Genomic DNA, 7,883 nt, shown 5'->3' on the forward strand with positions numbered 1-7,883 from the left:
TTAATTCTTTTAATGTTTTGAATTGGGTGTCATAAAAGTGATCTTTTTCTTAAAGATGCATCTATTGCTTTAGGCTATAATTCTGAGTATTTGCTGTAGTGTTGTTTTTGTATGATTTCTTTGGGTATAAACAGCATCAGTATTGTCTGTGGGTTAGTGTGCAATTGTTAGTGAAGCTATTGTGAAGTTTTACTGAAGACAGGAACATAAGGTGGGTCATTCCTCTGGCCCTAGTAATGACATTAATCAGCCCCAGTGTGCTTGTCTTTGGCTGCTAAGATAGCATGAGCTAACAAAGGTATCAGTGGGTCGACTTGGGCCAAATATTGGGTCTCTAAGCATCTTGCTTAGGGGCTTGCAGTGGTATGTTGAGTGGGTGGGTGGGTCCTTCAGCCCATGGGTAGTGGGTGTGGCATTGTCAATGCTATAGCAGTGGCAGAACAATCCTCTGTTTTTTAATCAATCCATGCTGGTGTTGGCAGTGGCTGTGATGAACTGGGTATCAATGTAATCTTTCTTTAGTGCATTTTAGTAAATGGGGATAATTTTACTTATAAAAATTCATATTATCAAGGTCTTTTTTCTTGTATGCCTGGAAATTCAGGATAAAATAATCATTTTAAAATTATTTCAGAATATTATAGGGGTACACATATTTTGGTTACATAATTTGCCTATGTGTATTTTAAGTGAAAGTTATAAGCATGCCCGTCATCTAGAATGTGTGAATTATACCAGTCAGGTGCAACTTTATCCAGCTCTTCCTCCTCCTTACCATCTATCTGATTTCTACTGACTTTTCCATCCATTTGTGCATGTAAGTGTTGATTCGCTATTCCAACTTAGTACTGAGTACATGTGGTGTTTATTTTTCCATTCTTGTGATTCATTACTTAGAAGAGTAGTGTCCAGTTCCATCCAGGTTATTACAAAAGATACTAGATTACCATTTTTCAATGGCTGAGTAATACACTATCATACACATGTACTACATTTTTTATTACTATACTCATATATTAATGGGCATTTGTATTGTTTCCACAACTTTGTGATTGTGAATTGTGCTGCTAGAAACATTCGAGTGCAAGTGTCTTTTTTTTCCTCTGGGTAAATACCTAGTAGTGAGATGGCTGAATCAAATGTTAGGTCTACATTTAGTTCTTTGAGGTATCCTCATACTACTTTCCATAGAGGTTGTATTAGTTTTCAGTCTTACCAACAGTGTTTAAGTATTCCTTTCTCTTTGCATCCACAGTAGCATCTTGTTTCTTGGGGCATTTTGGTAAGAACCATTCTCACTGGAGTTAACCATCTCATTGTTCTTTTGTTTTGTATTTCTCAAATGACTAGAGCTGTTGAGCATTTTTCATTTATTTGTTGGCCATTACACTATGTTCATTTATAAAGTTTCTGTTTGTCTTTTTAATGGTATTGTTTTATTTTTCCTTCCTGATTTGCTTGAGTTCTTTGTAGATTCCAGTTAACAGCCCTTTAATGAATGAATACCATGCATATATATTCTTCCATTTTATATGTTGTGCATTTACTCTATTGATTGTGTCCTTAATTGTGCAGAAACTTTAATTTGATCATGTCTCATTTGTTTATTTCTCTTGTTGCTGTAATTGATTTTGGCATCTTCATAAATACCTTTCCTAGGTCAATACCTATACAATTTTTTCTAATATTTTCTTCTAGAATTCTTTAAGTTTTATGCCTTAGGTCTAAGTTTGTAATCCAACAAGAATTAATTTTTGTGAGTGTTACATGTGGCTATCTGGTTTCCCCAGTGCTAGTTATTGAATAGGCCTTTTTCCCCCAGTGTATTTTTTTGTCTGCTTTGTCAAAGATCAGATGGGGATATTAGGATGGTTTCATCTCTGGGTTTTCTGTTCAGCTCTGATCCATAGGTCTGTGTCTCTGTTTGTGTGCCAGTCCATGCTGTTTTGATTACTATAGCTGTATAGTATTATAACTTGAAGGCTGGTCAAGTGGTTTGTTGTTATGTAAGTTGCAATGACTATTCACAGTCTTTTCTGGTTCCATAAAAAGCAAAGAATTATTTTTTCTAGATATCTGAAAAATGATATTGATATTTTAGTGAAGATTGTTTTGAATCTGTAAATCATTTTGGATAGTATAGCCATTTTGACAATGTTTATTCTGCCAATCTATGAGATGATATATATTCCTATCTGCTTACAACTTCTGCAATTTCTTTCTTCATTGTTTCATAGTTCTCGATATAGAGGACTGTTACCTCATTAGTTAAATATATTCCTAGGTATTTTATTTTCTTTGTTGCTACTATGAACGTTATTGCTTATTCAAGTTAATTCTCAGTTGATTGTTGTCGGCATATACAAAAGCTACTGATTCTTGTATATCGATTTTTTAACCTAATACTTCACTGAATTTATTTATCAATTCCATGAGTCTATTAGTTGAAGCTTTGGGGTTGTCGAGATATAAGATTATATCATTAGCAAAGGGAAATAGTTTGACCTCTTCTTTCCCCATTTGGAAACCTTTGATTTCCTTCTCTTACCTAATTGCTTTGGTTAGGACTTCTTCCATCACTATGTTGAATAGAAGTGGCAGCCTTGTCTGTTTTCCAACTCTTAAGCAGGAATTGTGTCAATTTTCTTCCATTCAACATGTTATTGGCTGTGAGCTTATTGTACATAGCCTTTGTAATTTAGGTATGTTTTATCTATACCAAGTTTGTTAAGATTTATCATAAAAGATAGTTGAATTTTGTTAAATTTTTTATCTATTTGAAAAGGTCATATGGTCTTTGTTTTTGCATCTATTTATATGATGAATTACATTTATGGATTTGCATATGTTGTACCATTCTTGCATCTCTGTGATGAAGCCCATTTGGTCACAATGAATTATTTTTTTGATGTGCAGCTGCATTTGGTCTGCTAAGATTTTTTTTTTTCCTCTTGAGACAGAATCTCACTTGGTCACCCTGGTAGAGTGCCATGGAGTCATCGTAGCATACAGCAACCTTAAACTCTTAGACTCAAGAGCTCCTCTTGCCTCGACCACCTGAGTAGCTAGAACCACAGGCACCTGCCAAAATGCCTGGCTAGTATTCCTATTTTAAGTAGCGATCTTGCTCTTGCTCAGACTTGTCTTGAACTTCTGAGCTCAGGTTATCCACTCACGTTGGCCTCTCACATTGCTAGGATTATAGGGGTGAGCCATTGTTCCTGGCCCAAAATTTATTTCTATTTTTATTCCACTGTTGTACACAGTATAATTTCTATTTTTTAAAAATTGTTGAGTCATGTTTTGTGGTCTAGGATGTTATTAATTTTAGAGAATGTTCCACAAGCTGATGAGAAAAACATATATTCAGTTTGAGGGTAGAATGTCAGATAAGAAATTGGTGAGGGAATTTGCAAAGATCTGGGCTCAAATTAAGAGCCCAGATACCACAATGGCTCAGGAGGTAAAACAAAGTGCTAAGTGTGAACCCAAAACATGTTTTAGATGAATAAAAGTCCACCCTGTGTATTAATACTTCAATACAAGTGAATGGTTTGAACTTTTAATTAAAGTAACACAAGCTGGCTGAATAGATTAAAAAATGTAAACCAAGTATCTATTTTTCTCCAGGAAATACATCTAGCCCCCTAAGGACTCATTTAGACACAAAGTGAAAGTATGGAAATAAATATTCCATGCCAATGGAAACAAACAAAAAAAGCTGGTGTAGCCTTTCTTGTAATACAGACTTCAAATAAACAAATGTAAAGACAGACAAACATCATTACTAAGTAATGGTGAAGGGAACAATTTAACAAGAAGACTTAACAATCCTAAATATTTATGCATCTAACACAGCAGCACCAGATACATAAAGCAAATTCTATTCAACCTAAACAAAATGCTAAACAGCAGTACCATAATTTATGGGACTTCTACACACTGCTAACAAAACTGGACAGATGCTTCAATCAGAAAATAAGAAAAGAAACAATAGACTTAAATAGAACTCTGTAATAAATGAGCCTAACAGAGATATATTTACAGAATATTCTACCTAAAATAATCTTAAGTATCTTTTATGTAATGATTAATTCTGCTCATTAATTTTGCTTATCTACTTCATCTATATTTCCTTGATAGTTTATTTTCTGTAAGGCCACCTAAATTTATTGATAAATAACTGTACAAAGTAAAGGCAGTTTGGGGAATATGTAGCTTGACATTTTGAAGGTCAATTGGATTTATTTGACTTTTAATGGTGTGAAACATGTTTGGGTACTCACCAGTGTTGATGGGTAGGAAAGAGACTGTATTTCCTGTTCTTTTTGAGGATCAGTGTGATCTTGTGACTCACTTTGGCCAATAAAATGTGAGTAGAAGTGACAAGTGATGCTTGGGTGCAAAAGTATGTACACGCATGTGAGATGGCCCAGCACACTCCTTGTCTGTTGCAGTGATCTTTAGAGCACTGTTATGGGTTGGTGCATCGGTTCAAAGTAGCCAGTAAAGCCAAGCCCATGCCTTGAGAGCATCAGGGGGCATGGAGGAATTGAGTGGAGGAAAGACAGCACCACTGTGTTTTTAATCCCTTGATATTATGATTTTTCTTGAACTATAGCATAAATCAGCTAATCCTGGCTGATATACATGCGTACCACTTTTGTTATACTTTAACTTGCAGTCACTAAATTCTTCCTCCTATATATATCTTTGACAGTTTTTGGATGACTAATTGTCTTTTCTTTCAGGGATGTGAAATTTTAGTGCCTTTCTGGCTTTTCACTTTCACCATCCCAGAAATGCACTGACATAATGTCTGGGCATAATGTTTTCTAATCTATTTGTACTAACTCCAAGAAAAAATTTTTCTGAAACATTCAGAGGACATCTTTTTCATTTGTTTGATATTGTGGGCGAACACGATATGCTACAGAAACAGTGAATGAGATGCCAACTGAATAACAGAAAAGGACTTTGAAACTGCTAAAAAAATTGAAAACCATTAGGAAATAGTATGCTTGTCTAACTTTGACTTTAAAAAAGACTGAAGATTTGACATTTTCTCTTCTCTTGAAATCCCTGTGCTTGGGTAAATATAGTGAGTAAAAAAGTTCTTGTTTTGATGTGGATACTCCCTCTTTCTCTTGGGGTTTTATTTTATGCCATTATAACTCTCGAATTATAGTGGCTTCTGGAAGGAAAAATTCAAAGTACTTTATGGAAGACGAAGTGGCATAGTGGTTTATTTGATTTGAACTCTTTTGAGGTTTTTAGAAATCTTAGTATGGCATTACCCAAAGGAAAATACTTTCTGATGGAAAATCAGGCACATTCAAGAATTTTGAGAAAAGAAAAAAAAGCTTTCCATTTAATCCCTTTATAAAATACATTCTTCTAAAGGACATTCACTTACAGTCTAAATAAGGCTTGAATTGATCCGGCAAAGAATATACTCCAGTGCCAGGTCTCCAATGCAGAGTGCTGCATAATTCCTTCATATGCAGGTAGTGTCATTGTGTATCGCAATCACTATGATGACACCTGCTCATTAGGAATTCATTGGATGCTCACATGGCTATAATGCACTTCCATTTGTATTCTGAAACAATTTAGCATTGGGAACTTAAAAGTCATTTAATCAATCCTGTGTGGAGCTCTTGTTTTTACTCCAGGCAAATTAATATGAAGATCATTGTAACATATTAAACAGTTTTAATTGTTCATTGATCAAGCAGTAACACTAAAATGTACATACTTAAAGATGTAATTTTCCTCAAAATTTGAAGGCACAAAAATATTTTTTCCTAGTTAGATTAAGTGGCAAAGATAAGAAGATGGACATTAAAATTGGTAACTCATTTTTTTCTTTGACATAAGGTTACTATCAGAGTTTAGGAAAATGGAAGGCGTATTATGTTATGTATGGTGTACTCATGAAATCAATTTCTCATATATCGAATTTAAAAGTATAATCTTAGAAAATTCAAACGATGCTGAATTTACAGGTTAGTTACTTGTTTTATTTTTATAGATTTAAAATGATTCTAAAAGGAGTTATAAGCTGGTAAAGTTAGGAATTTAATATCCCTTCACGTTTTTGTCAAGCTGTGTGAAGCCATCAAAACTTGAGAACAGAAAAAATCTAAACCATCATTGTAACAGTGAACTACAGGAAACAATGGTGTCAATACTGAAATGTTGTAAACTCTAACATGTTATGCAATAGTGAAAGTACTTATTTTCAGAAAAGTGGCAAAAGAAGAGAGAAAAAGAGAAATTCTTTTTTCCAACTTATTGCATACAAATGTCATATGGAATATTTCTAAAAAGTCTTATTTTCCAAACGATTATTAATAAGAGATTATGCTTTGTCATCTTAGCATTTTTAATTATTTCCAAATTTCAGGGAGGTTTTCTCAGATTAAGAAAAGCTTCTATTTTTTTTTTTTTTTTTTTTTTGAGATGGAGTCTCACTCTGTTGCCCAGGCTAGAGTGCTGTGGCATCAGCCTAACTCACAGCAACCTCAAACTCCCAGATTCAAGTGATCCTCCTCCCTCAGCCTCCTTTATAGCTGGAACTATACGTGCCCCCCATACCACCTGGCTAACTTTTTCTACTTTTAGTAGAGATGGGGTCTAGCTCTTGGTTAGGCTTGTCTCAAACTCCTGAGCTCAAGGGATCTGCCTGCCTCAGCTTCTCAGAGTACTGGGATTACAGGCATAAACCTGTAATTTCTTAACTCTTCCTTTTTCTGAGAAAGATTTCTTAACTCTTCCTTTTTCACTTTTATGTGTTTATAAATATTAACTTAAAATTTTATTTTGTAGAAGGATCTAGAGAACATGATAATATGAATCAAAAGTAACTTCATGCCAAAAAGGGTCAGTCAGTACATTTTGTTAGGGGCTAGGACTGAAAATATCTGAGACTGTAATACTGGAGCAAATACTGGAAAATCTTAAGTGCGATGGTAACCCTTTAGAAGAAGTAACAATAATGATTTAGTGCAACCCTCTCATCTTACAGATGACAACCCAAAATCTAGATACCAAATTAACACTTTTTTTTACAATGCCTGATCTTAGAGGAGAGAGCTTTAGAATGATGCTGATAGACACCTCATAGCAATTTGAATATTGGTTTGATGCTATAACTCTAAGTACTTCAACTGAACATTCCTAAAGTCTTGTAATTATTTTAGGTAATCTTCTCATTTCAATTACTGTATCATGACTGTATCCATATCAATAGACATTTTTAATACCAATGTTTAACAAACATTATAGTTATAACGAACCATTATTTAATCATCACCATATACTTAGACATGTAGATAGATGTGCTCATATACTTAATTTTTCTTTAAAGTAAATGTCTAGAATTAGTAGTTTAGATAGGTCAAAAGCCATATATATAACATACAGATGTATAATGCCACACTATACTGAGAGTGTTAATACCAATTCTCACCAGTACTCTCTCTGGTTACTTCCCCCACTTCCCCAAACCCTCATAAACACAGGATATTATTTTTTTAAAAAGATTGCAAATATTAACATGTAAGAAATTGAATATTATTGTGTTCTTTTTTCACTGATAATTAATGGCAATATATATGTGTCAATACTCTGTAAAGTTCAACTTACACATCCTTACCTCTTCTTGAAATAGTTTCTGAACCCTTTATTCTCAGTTGGCCTCCTTCCATATTATGCCATAAAATTCACCACATCGCAATCACCAATGTGAATGTACTTCTCCTGCTTCACTCAACTTTGAGATCCATGACCACAGGGATCCTGCTGTCTTGCTCACTACCAGCCAGTGATGAGCACATTATAACTCTCAACAAGTAGCTGTTAATTAAATCCTAGAAGCC

This window comes from Otolemur garnettii, unplaced genomic scaffold (assembly GCF_000181295.1).
Source record: "Otolemur garnettii isolate 467f Iridium unplaced genomic scaffold, OtoGar3 scaffold00041, whole genome shotgun sequence".
NCBI lineage: Eukaryota > Metazoa > Chordata > Mammalia > Primates > Galagidae > Otolemur > Otolemur garnettii.